The sequence below is a fragment of the Dendrobium catenatum genome, unplaced genomic scaffold (assembly GCF_001605985.2).
Source record: "Dendrobium catenatum unplaced genomic scaffold, ASM160598v2 fragScaff_scaffold_1103, whole genome shotgun sequence".
In the NCBI taxonomy this organism is placed as follows: Eukaryota; Viridiplantae; Streptophyta; class Magnoliopsida; order Asparagales; family Orchidaceae; genus Dendrobium; species Dendrobium catenatum.
This window is the reverse complement of record NW_021319565.1, coordinates 375700-395072: the sequence shown is the minus strand read 5'-3', so window position 1 is coordinate 395072 and position 19373 is coordinate 375700.

The window sequence follows — 19373 nt, the reverse complement described above, 5'->3', positions numbered from 1 at the left end:
GCATGATTTTGAATTATTTTTCATGAAACCTTTTGAAACGATCTTAGACATCTGTACTAGATTCTATACAAATTGTTAACTATTGCATGCTTTAGGAAAAAAAAGGGGAAATTATTTAAATCTTTTGAAAAAGTTTTAACAACAAATTCTCCGTGTATTACTTGAAAAAATTTTGTAGCCAAAGTTGGTTTGCTATTTTTGAATCAAAAGATTTGAATGTATTCTATAGATAATTCGATGGCTCACTCATTGCCTATCGCAAAGTTTGGTCAAAGGAACTTTGTTCTGTGATGGTAAGTGAAACTATTATTCTAAAAAGCTTGGAGATACAGAAAAGAGATAGCTAGTTGGTGACGAAAGCAAGATGAGTCGTCAAGCAAATGCAACAAAAGCTCACCTAAGCATAAGCAAAAGTGAAAAAGGAAAATGGTTTTAAGGATGTCCAACATTATCATTCTGACGTTATTTATGCTTTTCCATGTAGGAAGCCTGGACATATGAAAAATCAGTGCCCTAATTTAAGAATTCTTCCTACGAAAGAAAAGGGCAAGGCGAAGCAAAATTTAAACTGGAGAAATAATGAAAGACAAAAAATCTCATGGGCAGATCTGATCTCTGAAGCATCGGACCAGGAGAGAGATAAAGGTTAAGAGCCTTTCGTGTTTTTGTGTTGTGTTTTTATGTTTTTCTTTTTTTTTTGTATTTTTTAGTTTTGTTTATTCTATTAAATTTTTTTTTTCGTGAAAGTTTTTCTCTGATCAACACACACATTCACTTTTCTAAAAATGAAAAATCTACTTTCTAATTTTTCTTAAAATCTTTGGTAAGTTGTGATTGACTTCATTAAAATAGTCAGAGGAAGGGAACTCATATTTTTTGTTTCTCTGTCTCTCTTCTTAAAGAGGTTATTTTACTTTTGATTCAAAATCTTCATCATATTTTAAATTGGATTTTGAAACTATTTTTTTCATCTCCCTACATTTTTTCTATCGCATAGGAATTTTTTGCATGATTGTTGAATCCACCTTAAAATTTTCTTAATCAAGATATTCGTGTTGTCAATAATTTGGGTTTACTTTGACCTTGAAAATATAAGAAAGAAAGCATATTTTTTGAAAATAATTAAAAAAAAATGTGGCCAATGATGCCAAACCAAAAGATGCGCAATGACGCCAATTTCTTTTTAAAAAAACAAAGTTTATTAAAATCAAAAGATGCTCAAAGAGCCATTCAAGTGATAAAGGGCATAAAATGAGCCCACAAAAAAAATATGGTTATTTTTTTATACTACTAAAAACTTAAGAAAATCATTGATATGTTCAAAACTTGCGCTTGAAAAATTTAGTTCCTGATTCAGAAATTCGTGCATTGATCTTCTATTAGATATGTTTTATGGAAGGAGTTTTGAAAAATTAATGTTTCTTTTTCCTATTTATTCCTTGATTTGGATATTGGATTAAAAACTTTTTGAGACTTTTAAAGAACGAGTTCGGATTATCAAATTATGAATTTCTAACCTTTTCTGTGCTATGCGTTGTCAATCCAATTCTACAAAGTTTTTGATTAAAACCAAGAGGTAACTTTCTCATTTTAAGAATATTTGTTTTTTCACTAAACCAGGGAACGTTTTTATCTCTTGTTCATTTTGTTTTTTGTTTGTGCCTCCTCTCTTTTTGATAAAGTCAAAAGGGGAGAACGCATTATTGAATTTTTGTACTGTTACGTGTTTTGTATCTTGTTTTCAAAAAATTAAAAACAATAAAAATATTTTTATCTCCCCTATTTTTTTAAAAAGGGTTTATTCTAGTAAGGGGGAGATTAGGAGAAATTGCCTTTTTAGAAAATTCAAATTGAAATGTTTTGCCATCATCAAAAAGGGGGAGATTGTTGCGGATCTATGGTTTATGATTTTGATGATAGCAAACATTCCTTATTTCTCTACGATTGCCTTATATGCTAACGTTTCAAGTCCACACGATCAGACTGCAATCTGGAAGCAGCTCATGATTGGGTAGACTAGGTCTGTGTTAGTTTGTAATCTTTTTTATTTCTTAAGTCTGTTGTATTTGATGTGGCTTCTGATAATTTGTAACTTGGAAGATTTTTTGTTGTGCACTAAAAGATTTCTATTTTTGGTAACATCATCCGAGACGATATTTATATTTTCCTAGACGATCTGACAAAAGTAGAAACCCTAATTAGGGCATCCTCAACCATCTTTATGCAAAACACATCGTCCTGGATGATTTTGTATCAGCCAGGACGATCGGCTCAATTCAGCAAGAATCTGCCGCCAGATCTACTTAGGAAAATCTTATTTTTGGATATCGTCCTGGTATGTCGGCCTGGACTATAAAATCTCATCCTCGCCGATCCAAAGCAATTTTTCCAAAATTTCTCAGGCAGTTTTGGAAAGCAAATAATGGGGATTTCGTCCAGGCCGATTTCAAGATCGTCCAGGACTTTTAGACATCGTCCAACCTCATTTCAGGGCGATATTCAGGATGATTTTCCTTATATTTGAATTAATCGGCCAGGACGATATGCCTATCGTCCTGGACAATAATGGCGGCAACATGCATTAATGAGCTCATTTTAAGAGTTTCTTTTTAAGCTATGACATGACACTTTGTAAGTGTCTTTGACAGCCATTGTAGCTTCGTTCTTATGGGGGAAACTTGAAGAGAGAGCTTGAAAGGGAGAGAGGAAAGGGTGGAGTTTTAGAGGGAGAAGATCTTGTGAGGGGGAGGAACTCAAGGGAGTGTGGTGGGGGATCCACACGGTTGCTCCAGCAAACTTGCACCTTAGTACCATCGGATTCAAGGCTTGTCTCGAGGTAAGTTCACCAAAGAAGAATATCTCTTTGGAGTCAAAGGACCCGGCGACTCCGCTGCACCGGGGAAGGTGGAAGTTATTTTGTAAGGGTTTCTCCGCCTAGCTGTGGGGGCTAAAGGAGAGACACTTTTGTAGTGCAATACTTGGAGGGTGCCTTCAAGGAGTGGACGTAGGTCAAGGTTTGACCAAACCACTATAAATCCAGTGTGTTATTTTCTTATTATCGCTTCCGCATTTATTTTTCTTACGCACTTTGTTTGTGGTGATTTTGGTTGGAGTTTTATCATTGGTTTTAAAGTTTTCTGAATCACCTCTCTTTTAATTAGCTTTGGGCCATTTCTATAGGGCTTAACATCCCTAACGAACTTTCACATTGCCTTATACTACTTCAATTTTTTAGTACAAAGATGCACAAGCAAAGAGAAATTAGATTTGAGAACTTGTGGTGTTTATTTGAGGTTGCTAGGGGTATCATTGCTAATTCTTATAGGAACAAGGATTTTGGAGGTGCTGATGAAATCTTTAAAAGGAAAATAAAGATTCTCTTAAAAATCTTTATTATTGGAGCTAAAATAAATTCAGAGAGTTAACCTTGAAGAAACAAGAGCTTCAATGTGAAATTTTGCATTTGCAAAATCTGGAGGCTATGGAAGGCTGGTTTAATCAGGAGAATCTACTAAAATATAGAATTAAGGTGCATGAACTCAACATAACTTTAGCTAGATTGGAAACTTCGTGGAGACATAGGTCAAAAAGAAAATGGATGGAAGAACACTCGCTACTACCACACATACGCTACGACAAAGAAAAGGAGAAACCAGATCAATCAAATTTCTCGAGAATATGGAACTATGAAAACTGCCCAGAAGTGAATTCATGAGGTAATTAAGAAGTTTTATTCTAATAAATGGAGCAAACATAATTATAACATGGAAGATTAGCCATATTTTACAAATGGTGAATGCATTCAAGAAGATATGGTGAAGTTAATGAATTCATACTTCACAAAAGAAGAATTGACAAGTACTGTTATGAATATGAATAACAACAAATCACCAGGTGCAGCGGGTGCTAATGCTAATTTTTTCAAATCTTATCGGAACATTGTATAAGGAGAAACTTAGAATTCAATTGATGTATTCTTGAAGACAGGGGCAAAGCCAGAGTATTTGAAGGAGACAATAGTGGTACTTATTCCTAAAGTCCTAAATGCTTATGAATGCTCCAAATTCAGACCTATTAGTCCATGCCAAACTGTCTACAAGATGGCTGTAGGGATGATCCTTAGTAGGCTTAAATGGAGTCTCCCAAAGGTTATTTCTTAGAACCAAGGAGCTTTTGTTCCGGGAAGAAGCATACGTTATAATTGTCTAATTACTCAAGAGATTACTAACTATATGAGATTCTCAGTAGCATAATTGGGATACTTGTTATTAAAGCTGGACATGGAACAAGCTTATGATAGCATGTGTTGGGAAACTTTAAAATAAGTTATGATGCTAATGGGAGTACTAGAGAGGATGATACATCTGATAAAGCAATGTGTCAGAAATCCTAAATACTTTATTAATATAAATGGGAGAAGAACAAGTTGGATAATGGCACATTGCTGCTTTAGACAAGGATGCCCATTATCACCTAATTTTTTCATTTTGTGCTCTGAACTTCTATCCAAGGCTCTATGAGAAAAATCTGATCAATTGGGCATAAGATTAGCAACTAATGTTGAAATATTAACACATTTAGTATTTGTAGATGACGTCCTAGTGGTTGCCGAAGCCTATTGAAAAAATTTTAAAATGTTCATACAAATCTTTAAAGATTACTGTGGCTAGACAGGACAAAAAATAAACTCTCAAAAGTCTATGGTACTCTAAGGAAAGAAGGTATCGAAGAGGAGAAGAAGTAATTTAAACAATCTTATGGGAATAAAAGAAGTCAAGGAGTTCAATTATTTTGGATCAAATTGGCATTAAGGAGATTGAAAGCACCAGACTCCAATAATGCTATTGAAAAAGCTATGTGAAGATTGAACTCCTGGGGAGCTCGCTGGTTATCGTTGGCATGGAGAAGGTTACTAATAAAAACTATTTTTTTTTAATATGCTTTCTTATCAGGTGGTAAAATCTCTAATTCCAAAAAGCATTTTGATGAAAATTGACAAGCTATGTTGGAATTTTCTTAGGCACAAGGAAAATGGGAGTCAAGGGATGCATTATATTTCATGGTCCACATTATTCTTGTCTATAAATTCTAGGGGATTAGGTATTCTAGGAGAAGTGAAGAGGCAAGGCCCATTGAGAGCTAGACTAGCTTGGATGTTTCTACAGAACCAAGAGTCACTCTTAAGCAGAATTTTAAAGAGAAAATATGGGGATGCCATTTGGGAGAAAGGTGTGAAAAGATGTTTATCTATATCCTGGAAGATTATAAAAGAAGGTGCAAATTATCTGAAACCAATAGTAAGATGGAAAGTCAACAATGGAGAAAATATTAACATCACAAATGATACTTAGATACTTGATAGAAGTTTGAGTACTTGGCCGACTACTTGTAATGCAAATGAACTATATGACAAAAAAGTTGCCTTCTTAATTGAAGAAAATGGAAGCTGGAGTAAAGAGAAACTGACCACATATTTCTTTGAAGATATGGGGAATTTGATTCAATAGATTGAAACAGGGGAAGAAGATATAGAAGATGAGGTAGAATTAATCAGTATAAATTTAGGAAGATCAATAACTTCATTGTCTTATGAAGCAAATAACCAAAGTCAAGAAGGTAATATCAATAATACGAGTTCGTTGAAAAAATTTAAAGTAAACCAAGGGGAAAAACTATTTTGGTGGAGATAGTTGAATGATGCTTTGCCAACAAATAAATGGTTATGCCATAGAAGATTATTTTGTAACAGAGATTGTCCTAGAGGATGTCAAACTACTGAAGATATAGAACATGTGGTTGTAAGATGCTTCAAGCTAAAAGAAATTTTACAAAAATTGAGACAATGGGGAATAAATGTACCATTTTTCCAAAGCATCTCTAATTGTATAGAGGAACTACAGCACAGAGGAAATATTAATTGTGGTATAGCAAGAATTTATGTTTCAGCAGTATACTTCAATTGGAAGTTTTAGAAGCTATATAGGCATGGAAAAGTAGAGCCATTGATAGCTTATATTGTGGTAGAAATGTTATATAATGCTAGTTCATACATTCAGATCCAATCGAGAAGAACTGGAACACCAATCAGCAAAAGTTTTCTATAGCTTGGTGTCCCGCACTTGAAGGTTAGATTAAATTGAGTGTAGATGCAGCATTCTTACCATCAAATGCGACGGGAATTGCAGGGTGTTAAGAGTACATAAAAGGGAGAATGTTGTGTGCTTATGGCAAGAAGATGATACATTGGGATATCGAATTTTTGGAGCTTAAATTGATAGTGACATTAGGGGATTACATTCAAGATTGGATGTGTGAATATGAGGGAATAATCATTGAAGGAGACAATGTAAATATCATAAGTAAGCTCCAAGATTCAATCAAGAGGAGAACAGTGAAGAATAATAAAGCTATAAGGTCAGATCTCTCATTTATGGAAATATTTAATAATATCATTTTTAATTTTGTTCCTAGAGATTGTAATAAGGCTTTAGATTATTATGCCAATTTTGCTTTATTAGGTGATTTTTGTTGGGATACCGTTTTAGATACATAACTTCCATCAAGCTTTTTGAACTTGATAAAGAAGGACTGTCATAGTTTTATCTTTCTTTCAGTAGTTTGTAATTAGTTCCTTTTTTAGAATTAATGCAATTTGCATCTTTATTCAAAAAAAAAGTATAAATAGTGATAATGAAAAGCTCCATGGTTTTAGAGAGAGAAGCTCTGTGGTTTTCGAGAGAGAATCCTTCACTATTTTTTAATTTTGATTCTTCCCGCTTATGTTGGTGGTTCTTTCGCTCATTACAGGGGACCCTCTGACAGCCTGTTCTTGTCATCAGAGTAATGAGGATCTTCATCCTCATGTCATACGTAAATTTGATCTGATTCCATTTCAGAGGATTGTTGTTAAGGAAGGTCCTCTAATTTTTCAAGAAACAAAGATTAATGCTCCCAAGATTAATTCTCCTATGATTGGAAAAGGATAAAAATAGTTGATGATGAAGGTACGTTCAAGACCCCTAATTATAAGTGTGATTTTTCATTATTAAAAAGACCAAGTAATGGTGAAGAGGCATCCTCTTTGGATATGAATCTTCTTGTGAATAGATTTGGTGTTGTGAATGATATGGGTAAAATAGAGAATCTTTATGCTTCGAAGGACACATTAAATGTTTGTTGTTTTGTGCAAGAAGATGTTAATGAAGTTATCAAAGGAAGGCAGGAAGTTCCTTTAGTGAATCCGTGGAGTAGGCCTCCTAATATAAAGATTAACTTTTCAAAGGACTTATTATTTATGTCTTACGATGGTGTGGCAGAAAAGTGGTATGAACTAATTATCAAAGTTAATTCTGAGAAGTTGTAATTTTCATTAGTTGTGAAGGTAGTTGGCCGTAATATACCAGTTCATTTGATTGCGAATTAATTACGTGGAAAGTGGATTCTGCTTGGCAAGTTCCATCTAACTATTCTTTGGTTAGGATGGTTTATGTGCTCATTCTTTTCACATGAAGCTATGGACAATGTGTTATCTGGTGGCCCATGGTTTGTGAATTGACATATAATTGGGATTGACAAGTGAAATGTTGAATTTTCAGCTTCTTCTTTAAAAGTTTGACATCTCCTGTATGGGTGAGGATGTCGTATTTACCTTTTTATTATTGGAGGAGGTAAATATTTCAAGAATTTCTTCTATGGTTTGAATATCATTGCTGTTAGATGGAAATATGTTTCAGTGGGGGTGAAGGGAGTTTGCAAGGGTTTGTGTTCTGGTTGATCTTGATAAGAAGCTTCCTTTGGGTGTTTGGGTGGAGGGTAAGGATGGAAGATTTTTTCAAAAGCTAGAATATGAAAAGATCTCCACATTTTGTTATAATTGTGGAAAAATTGGGCATCTGAGTAATGAGTGTGAGTTGAAGGTTAATTCTTATCCTAATGTAGTGGTTGTGAATGCTAATGAGGTGGGCAGATTCGATCGTAGAGTGGGAATTAATGAAGATAATAAAAACTTTTCCTACAGTCCAAGGATACATGTGAATTATGGTAGAAGAAATTTTTTTACAAATAACAATAAAAGATTTTAGAAAAGAGAAGTGTTCAAAGAATGAAGCCCTGTTTATGCCAAGAAGAAGCAGAATCGAGAGTGTGATGTAGTAGTTTCTAAGGTGAAGTATTTTAATGTAATCCAAGAAGTTGTTTTGATTGAAGCTATTGAAGAAATTCAGAATGATCTTGTTGATAAGGAGTTGGATAATTCTCTGGTTGACAACACAAATTTACAATATGATGTAAATGTTAATAAGAATGTTGTTAGCAAGGAACCTTTAATTATGGATGTTAATAAGTTTAAACTTCTAGCAAATGAAGAGGTGGATGTAGATGTGAATCAGTTGGTGGATTTTGTTATTGCTCATGATAATGTTCATGAGGAGGGTGAGATATGTGATAAAGAAGAAGTTAAACTCAAGTCAATTGAGAAGGAGGTGTAAAATATTTTTGTTGTGACGAAGTTCAAACTCCAAAAAGAGTTGAAATCTCTGGGCAATTGTAATTTGATTTAAAAAAATAAAAAATATGTTCTATTTAAGAAAAATGAGTGGTGGGACTAATCCAACTTTTATATTAAATGACATCTTTCATTTATTGGAATTGTAGAGGGGAAAGAAAGAGAGAAGCCTGTTAATACTCGAAGGAAATTGTGGATGAGTATGATTCTTTTTTTGTTGGCTCGTTAGAAACTAAGATTTCAACTATGGATGTTTTGTAATTCAAGAAGTTTATTGGGGATAATTGGTATTAATTTCTTCTTCCATTATAAGGGAAGGGCTTTCTGGTGGAATTATGGTTTGCTGGAAAACAGATGTAGCATCATTTTCAGTTGTGGAGACGTCTTTTCAGGTTATGATTAGAGAACTTAATATAAGAGATAAAGGAATTTGGTTGGTAGTTACGGTTTACAGGAGCAGTGCTATTTATAAAAAAAAGGAGATTATGGAGTAGTTTAGAGGCTTTATCAGTGAAACCTTTCAATTCGGTTGTGGGAGGGTCTAAATTGTATTCTTTCTCAAGAAGACAAGAGGGGAGGTAAGAGGTTTTTTTTTTCTCAGGGTACTCAAGATATGCTTTCATTTATGAGGAATTATGATTTTCATGAGGTTGATATAGTTGGGCCTAGATTCACCTGGTGTAATAATAAAAGTGGCGGAACAAGAATTTTATGAAGATTGGATCGATGTCTTATAAACTCTCCTGCCTTGAAAATTTTGAATTTGCCAGTTGTGAGACTTTTGGCAAGAATGGCATTAGATCGTTGCCCTATAATGTAGAAGATACTCTATGCTGGAATTTAGGAAAAAAAGGAACATTGAGGTATGAAGATGTGTGGTTTACTTATCCTTCTTCTTATGCTATTGTTGCACAATCTTGGAAGAAACCTGTTTATGGTGATGAGGTGGAGGTTTTAAAAAAAAAGTTTAATAGAGCTTTAAAAGCATTACTTTTTTTGGAGTAAAGCAATGCATAAGAGTTTAATTGAATTAAAGAATAAGCTCAAAGTGGAAATATTAAAGTTGTAAGAGGAAGAGGTTAATGGTAATGGAATTTTGGATAATAATCTAATCTTGTTGAAATCTAAATTAGGCGAGCTTAACTCCACTCTTGGTCGGCTATGTACATGGTGGAAGCAGAGATCAAAAGTTCTATGGATGAAAACTAGTGATGCCAATTCAAAATTCTTCCATTCATATGCGACGGTAAGGAGAAGTGGCAACTGGATAAATCAAGTGAGAGATTGCAATGGAACTTTGATTGAAGACAAAGAGAAGATGGAAGAAATTTTCTTTCATTTTTTTAAAGATAAGTGGAGGGAACGCCACTATAGCTTGGATGATTGGCCTACAACTTCTTTGAAGATTATAGAATCTGATAAAAATTTGCTGAATAAGGACTTTTTCAAAGAAGGTGATGGTAAAGCATTTGGAGGATAATAAGTCTCCAAGTAATGATAGAATTACTTATTCTTTTATTAAAAATTATTGGTCCATTATAAATAATGATGTGTGGAATGCTATAAATTCTTTTTTCATTCATGGAAAGATGTGTCCATGTTGGAAAGAAACTAGTGTGTTTTTTATTCCTAAGATTAAAAATCCTTGTTTGCCTTCTAATTATCTTCCAATTAGTATTTTAATTCATTATACAAAATAATGGCAAGGATTTTATTGAACAGGGTTAACTATTTACTCCCAAGGATCTTTTTTGAAGTTCAGTATGCTTTTTTTAAAAGACGATCTATATCTGATCATATTTTACAAGCTCAAGAAATTTTTTATAAATGAGATATTCCAAATCTAAGAAGGGGTTTATGGCATTGAAAATAAAAATGGAACAAGCTTAAGATAGTATGAGTTGGGGTACTTTAAATCATGTGTTGGATAATGTCCGTTTTCCAAAAAAATTCTCAAGTCTTATAACGGAATGTGTGACGAACCCAAAGTTCTCTATTATGGTCAAAGGAAGTAAGTTCTGGTTGGATTGAGGCTAAGAGTGGATTTAGACAATGTTGTCCACTTTCTCCTTACCTTTTTATCATGTGCTCTCAACTTTTATCTGATTCTTTTGATCAAAGAGGTAGGAGTGTGGGAACTAAAGTGGCTCCAACTGCTCCATTGATTTAACATTTGATGTATGCAAACGATGTTGTTGTTTTTTTTTTTTGAAGCTAATTGGAAGAGTTTGAAGAAAGTTAAGGTAATTATCTGTGATTATTGCAAGTGGACAGGACATAAGATTATTTTTTTCAAATCATCTACCATGTTTGGTAAATCTGTAAATAGGAGAATGTGTAGAAAATTGGCAAAGAAAATGGGCTTCAGAATGATAAATGAGATTGAGTATCATGGAGTCAAAATGGTGTTTAGGAGTAAAGTTTATTCAGATTTTCAAAATATGATTTAGAAAGTTTATCTAGCCGAGAAGTTAACTTTGCTTAAATCAACTTTTCTTTCACTCCCTTTATTTTTGTCAGCTCATTCATTAGTACCAATGGGGGTTTTGAATGATTTTGATAAAATGTGTAGGAATTATTTATGGCATAAAAATGATGGTCACTTCAGTATTCATTATATTTCTTGGAATGTTATGTGCATGCCTAAGAGAAAAATATGCTGGGGATTACAGTTAGTTGTTGATAGGATTGGTCCATTTAGAGCTAAATTTGCTTAAAGCTTCATTTTCAAACAAAATACACTTCTTAACAGATCTTTGATTTCTAAATACGTAGAAGATCTTTGGAATGTTGATAAGGAAAATAACCAATCTTCTACATGGAAAAATTATTTTATATGGAGCAAAATTTTTACAACCCCTAGTAAAGTGGAAGATAGCTTCAGGTGTGAAGATTAGCACAATTAAAGACATATGGATTCTGGATAGAAGCATAGAAAAGTGGCCAACTTTTGTAGATAATTGTCTTCCTATAGAGGATTTTCTTTCGGTCTTCATTACTAATAGTGTTTGGAATATTGAAAAAAAAAAGAAGGGGTTTGGCATTCCAATGCTGGAGATTATTCTTGAGATACCAAAAAATGTTAACTTACTGAAAGATCAAGTGGAATTTGAGACTTAAGTGTTGTGGCAAAACTGTAATTGCGCTTGCAACAAAGTTATTATTTGCGGATGCAGCTGAAATGATCACTTGGGTTGGCTGAAGAAAATCAAACTTAGACCTCGAGTTGAATTTTTTGGTGGTTTTTGAAGAGAGATGCTATTCCATCTAATGCTTTCTTTGTTATAGGAGGTTGGCATAATTTGATGGGTGTCTGATGGGTTGTGTTTTCATGGAAGTTGTGCTTCATGTTGCAGTTCAGTGTGGAAAACTCATTCAGGTGTTAAATATTCTTACTAAATGGGGATTTCATTTTCTATAATTTTATTTCTTTTGAGGAGTGTTTAATTTTTTTTTTCAGCATTGTTCTTTGTATACTTCTTTTAAGGAAAACCTTTATTCTTCAACAGTATTTCTTTGTTGGAAGAGCAGCAACAAAGTTGTTCACGGTGGGTCGAAAGATTGTGTTTCTTATAGGGCAGCTAATGCTATTAGTAATGGATCTTGTTCTTTTTAGTCTGAGCACATTTGGGAGATCTGGGATACCAATGAGCTTGGAGAGTTGTCTCAAAATTCTTGGTATCCTCCTCCTCCTAGATGGTTTAAAGTCAACTTAGATGCAACTTTGATGACTTCTATCAAGGTGGGTATTGGAGGAATTTTTAGATATAGTAAATGAAGATTTCTATGTGCTTTTGGGGTAAGCCTATTGCATTGGGATTGTTCGCAAGTTGATATTCTCTCTGTTATCTCCCTCAGTAGATTTATTTAAGGTGGATGCATGAAACTGTTGGAATTATCATTGAAGGTGATAACTTTAATGTTATTAAATTTTTTCAGAAGTTTGTGAATAAGGTGGACATTGAGATGGAGAGTTTAGATCCTAAGGAATTACTCTTTCTCAGTGATTTTAACCAAGTTTTATTTAAGTTTGTTAGCAAGATGAGCTCTTTCTTATGATTTTCTTTGGGATAATCTCAATTGTAATAAAATTCCTCCTTCCTTTTTAGGTTTGTTAAAGGAGGAATTTAGTTGTTTGTAGTTTGTTCTTAATAAAATGCTATTGACAGTTTCTTCAAAAAAAAGAAGTATAAATAGTGTTCATTTAAACTATAATATAGATTTTTTATTATTACCTAATTTTACATAATTTTTTATTATCATTTTTATTAAGGTTAATTAAATATTCAAAAAATAAAATATAATTATAATAAACATGAGTGAAATTTAAACGAAATATAATTAAAAGAAACACAAAGAAGAATTAACACTACACATGTTTTCATATAAATGATAAAAGGTGCATAAAAATATATGTTAATAGAACATAGCAAAACATAACATACATAAAATTTTTTATAGGATAACTACTGCACTAAGCACCATGCACATCATATGAGGTGGGATGCCTACCACAAACTACTATATTTATAGTCTATAGCCAAACATTACCTAGATTATTCAATTTGGTAGTGGTGTATTGTTTCCATTCTTCAAATGACTTCCATTAAGATCTTTTTCTTTTCTTTCAGATTAATTTCAGTATTACTAGATAAATATCCATATGGTCTACTACTTATTTAAATTACAAGATAATTTATTTGGATTTCCAAAATTTTGATATAAGCAGCTTGATTTTGCAATTGTGTTTCTAACTGTATAACAAAACCCTCCAAAACTATTTTCTTATTTTTAAATTGATTTTTTTGATTAAATCCTGGAGGATTTATAAGTCTAGAATTAACATAAGGTTGTACATAAGTCTTCAAATTTACTCCCTAATTATTCTACTCATTGGTTTATTATTTTCAAGCACCCATATTATTTGGCAAATCAAAATTAGGATGATTCCACCAACCTAAATTATATGTATTTGAATGGGAATTATTTTATCTTCCAATTATATTAATATGTTCAACCACTTGCTTATGATTATCTTCAATTAAATTGTGATCCCCTGAGGTCTGAGTTCATATTCTTGAGTTTATTTCTATTGCACTTAGCTTCTTTTAAATTGATGTAACATGTGCAGTAAAATTTGATAAAGCTTCTTATTCATAAATTCCATATTTTCTTTTAATATTTATCATGTTAGTAGGACATTGAAAATTATTAGTAGCAATTTTCTCTGTTAATTTTTACGATTTCTTAAATAGCTTAGACATTAATGATCATCAAGCTACATCATCAATTATAGCTCTAAGAGATCCTACTAATACATTATAAAATATTTGAAAAATCAAACAATTAAATAATATATGAAACTGATATTTTTTAAGAATTTTCTTTAATCTTTCACAACTCCCATAAATGGATTCTCGTTCAAATTGAGTAAAGAAAGTTATATCATTTTTAAGTTTGTCAATTTTTAGAGGTGAAAAAATTTTAGCTAAAAACCTAAAGGCTAATTAATTCTAAGTGGTTATAAAGCATGAGGATAAAGAGTACAACTACATTTTACCTTTACCACTTTGAGAAAAGAGAAACAATCTAAGTCTAATAACATAATCAAACAATATAGTTATAAGAATTTTGAACAAACAATAGTTGGTTTTAATTCAAAACTATTAGATTTGATTTTTTACTAAAGGGTTTGCTTAATCCTTAAAAGGTCTATAATGATTTTAACCTTACTCGAGTTCAACCATAAATATCTTTTTGGTTTTTATAATTTTAGGATCAAATGACAACATTTCCTTTCTATAATTATAAAGAAAGCAACAAAAATAAATTAGAATATATAATTCATGATCAAAGAAAAATTAATAATAATAAAAAGAAGATCTAATTATGCAATTAATTCAATAATATAATAATTTTTTTTTAAAAGGTGAATTACTTCCCTGGAAATGGCACAAAAATCTTAATGGGGGCTGTGCATAAATATAAATTATAACTATAGCAATGAAGAATTAAGGATCTATCTCCCATAAACAATGCTTAGATTTTGTTTTATATAAATTGGTAAACCCCACTTAATAAATGCAAGTATACACACTAAATCAAGTAATAAAGTGATAAAGATGAGTGTTGAGCCTATGAGTAAGTATACTTTTTAACAATCAATAGCTAATGCTTACTATAATAATAATAATTATCAACAACTATGTATATGCAATACTAGATCTCTATTGAGCTTGTAGGAAAAAAGGGTGTCCATTGACTTTCTATGGTTATATATATTCTTTAGGAATTTAATATATTTAATACCCTATGCCTAGGCATGACATATACTAATTGAAAATTCCTGGTTTTACTTGTTTCCCTCCATATAGGCTGCACATTACACTTAATTTTAACTACACATATGACCACTATGTCTATTAAATTTTGATATGATAATATTTAAAAAAGCATTTTAATCATTTATGGAATAAGAGAACTCATTAGTACTATATATGATATTTAGATAATAAATAAAATACTATAGAATTTAGCCAGACATGGAGTAAAATAAAAGCAAACTCTTTTTCACTAATAACAAGATAAAAAGAAAATAAAACAAATAGATATCACAAGAATGGTTTAATGTATCTCCAATACATTACTTCCCTTTTCTTATAGATTTTCTTTTAAAAAACAAGCCAAACTGTTTAATGATGGTATGAAGTACTTCTCAAAATTTATTTAGTTTCCACTCTAATGAAAATTCAGAGAAGTACTTTGATTATATTGACATTATCTTGGTTAATGAACTTTAGTACAAATATAGCATGGTGATTATTTATAGAAAATCACTAAGTAGGCATCGGTGTTACGGTGGTTAAAGATCAACGTTGCTACACAAAACAAATTAACTAACATTGTAGTGTTATTGTTCATGTTTAATTGCAGTGCTTAAAGATGTGGATAAAACACGTAGTAAAAAGTCATGTCGCTTCACTAATAGGTCCTATCGTTGAGTTCTTATAAGCAATTTAGCTAGGGAGGAGAGCGTAAGACACTACGGCACTGAATGACAAGAGCATGGCACTACGAAGCTGAATATTTTCCATTATAGCGCTATCTGATAGATATGTTTATACTAGAATTTTAATATTATACCACTCTGACGGTGTATTTGATGGCGTTGCGATGTTGTTTGTCCTGATGTTGTGGAACTATATGAAACTTAAAATTTTATCCCTTTTATGTATTTTTACTATATAAAATAACTAAAATATCCCATTTTTAAAAAAAATATAACACATAAAATAATATAATATTTATACTTATTAGTCACTAATTTTTTTTTGTTTAGCACAAATCTTAAGCCATAACTTTGCTGGCAACTTTAAAAATTAAATTTGGGGATCATCCGTTGATAAAATTCAACAAATTTATAATAGAATTGAATGTCTTAGTGAGACAAAATCATCGACATCAAAGTAAACCCAATACAAGACCAAAAAACCTCAAGTCATAAGCTTAAAATATATTTAAAAGTTCCAAAACATTAATTGTATAAATCCTATATATCAAAATATCGCATGCTTGTAGTCAAATTGAGTGGCTCAATGAGATTACTCCTACGATCCCAATATCAATTAATTATTGGTAATCCCAATTTTTCACCCTCCAGGTGAATGTAGAGAACCTGATAATCATTTTTCACCCTCTTAGTGAAGGAACATAATCTCAATCATCTTCTAGCTGATTTTCTTCTTGCTAGAACTAGCTAAGAATCTATGCAAGACACTTGGAGGAAATAAGTTAGAAGCTTTCTCAGATCAACCATCTGAAAAACCCTCACACATAAACTCTCCTTACTCCTTCTCAAAGCTCCCCAATATCTCTTCTCAAAGCTTTCTCTCAAAAAATCCAAATAGACGAAGACTTGAAACAAGTTGATTAAGAGAGTTTAATTAAAATTCTTCATAAAAACCCTAACAAATTTATTCTATCAACACTAATTGTATAGTTCGATAAAAGATCGTACAATACGATTAGTTTAAATAACCTTATTAAGACTATACAAAGAATATGGTGTTTTACAATCAATTCAAGTATTTGAGTGGATTGTCCAATACGATATAGTCATACTCTAGTATGATTAATTCAATCAAATTGAATATCATCTTGTATGATAGGTTTTTCTTAATTATCATCCCATGCAGATATCAGGTTGTATAACACGATTGGAAAAATTGCACATTACGATCTGATTGGAGCAATTGATAAAAATTTGATCCCATAACTAAATGATTATATTAGGCATGATATTATGATATTGAATAGCATGATGGATATCATACATTACTGTTAATATAAATTTGGAATTTCAAAATATTTTCTAAAATATGATTTGAGGCTGAGATCAAGATTTCTATTGATCATCCTATATGATATCAAACATTTAGTACAATGAGTAAAAAGAACTTTAATTTTTCTAATTAGTCATTATAATGCCATTTCAAATAGTTAATTGTATAGAACGATATAAATAATAAACTACAATCAGTTAAAAAAAAATTATACTTAGATTTTTCTCAGTTTATCACTCCCCAATATGTCTGTGCAAGGTCACTAAGTTTAGCATTCACCAAATATAAGAGTTTAACTCATAAAATATAAACTTAAATAAAAGTAAAAATACAGACTCTTAGAGAAACTTAAATCTGTTATACCTTGTCTTGAGTTGACCAGTTTGTGTAGTGTATGACAAACCTGAAATGTTAGTGTACAAGAAATAACATCCAATAATAATAATAATATGAGATTCCATATTAGACAACCTGATAAAATTGGTTATCATAAAAATAATAAGAACTAGGTTCAGATTTATAACATTTAGTACGAATGTGATCATATTGTCTGAACTTTAATTTATTTAATTTTTTTAATTTTCACTCGTCAAGTGTGTGTGGATGGTCGTTATGCTATCATGCACCTTTAACAGAACTTTTGGCTCAAGAAATTTAAATAAATCAAAACACAAACTCTTATAAAAAAATATTTTCTTCCAAGTCTTAAGTCTATCATTTATTACACGGTGTATAGGGCACCTAAAATGTTTGTGCACAATAAGAGAAATATAAAATAGAAATATTATGAGAAATAAAGTATAAAACTAATAATATTTGTTCTCATCAAAATTATATGCTAGGGATCACAGTTTGTAACGATCTACCCATTTTTATGATGACAAATATTGTTAGTTAAAGTTTAGTTTAGTTTTATTTTTCTCTTTATTTATCCTCCTTACTAAGTAGTATCATTTTTATTTTTATTTATTATTATTTTTAAGATAGGTGGAAGTTTATTTTAAAAGTTTTTTATTATATTGTTATTTTTAAAGAAAAACAAAAAATAAGATTAAAAAAAATTAAGTAAAAAAAAAGGATATAACCAGCAAACAACCTACTCCACCTTTTGACATCACCAAAAAGAGAGGAGATACAAAATAAAATATAATAAAGAGAGATAGAAAATAGATAAGTGTAAATTATGTACTATTTAAGATGTTTTATTTTAATTGAAAATGAGTTATTTTAGTTTTTTTTTATAAAGGAGAAACAAAAAAATGATAGAAATTTTCAAGAGAGTACAACATTATGGCATCTAACAAAACAATGTTGTATTGCCACCATACACCATAAATTGGATATTACAGTGTTGAGTTCTCTATTTGAGAGCATTGCATTGGTAACATAGCAACCACCACAAAATTACCAGTGATATGATGTCAAAAGTCAACTTGGTAGCACAAAATTTTCTATTTTCAAATACCATGGTGTTATAATTTCTCAAGCCTTAGGGAATTTTTTTTTCACTTCTAGTGGCATAGGAATTGAATGTCACTAGATTCTCTATTACAACTGAAACTTTCAAGGGACATGTTCTCTCAGAGAGGAGATGCAACTATTTACTAAGCATATGATCTACACGAGTAAATATCATAATAGTGTAATAGTTTTAGCATCGAGGATTTTTTTCACTTCAATGGCCCCGCGGTGACACTCTTTCAAGCACCATAGTGGTAGATGCCTTTTTGTGTTTTCTTATAAATAATTATGATATCATGTTTGTAAGAGAGTTTAGTGACTTGATATAAATTTAGTACTTTTTTATAGTACTTATTTTACACTCTCATATAGTAAAATCTATGAGAGGTTGGGGAAGCACAAGTTATAATATTTGGAGTGTTTAGCCTTTATTTCTTGAAGCAAATCTATATGTTATGGGTGAATGAGTGTAGAAGAGATACTCTGATCATTTATGATGATATCACTTTCTTATATTTTATTCATCTATAAGTTTAATGAAAATGAGTTTACTTGTCATTTATTTTTTGTCTGGCAAACTCTCTTATTTATGATTATTGCAAACCTATTTTCAGGTCTTATGTTTTGATGATTGACAAACACTTTTTCTCTTGGACTACTTGTTGCTTCTAACTTTTCAGGAATCGAAGATCGGACGATCAAGAAGGAGCCAAGTTCAGGATTGCGTAGGTTTAGGGTTAAGACAGTCTGTAATTTTATTTTTCACCTTTTGAGTCTACTTGTAATGGCCAAAAAGACTGATACTAAGTAACCCTTCACACACACAATTGAGAGGCTTAGAAATTCTGTTTTTGACCACATCGGCCCGGCCGATATTTATATCGTCCGGGACGATCCGCTTAAAACAGAAAGTCTAATTAAGGATTCTTAATCAAGGCAGCCGACATTAACCTATCGGCCTGGACGATACGTGTATCGGCCAGGACGATAAGCTCAAAATAGAAAGAGATAGCCGCCTTAGACAGTTTAGGCATACTGTATTTTAAATTATCGGCCAGGACGATTCC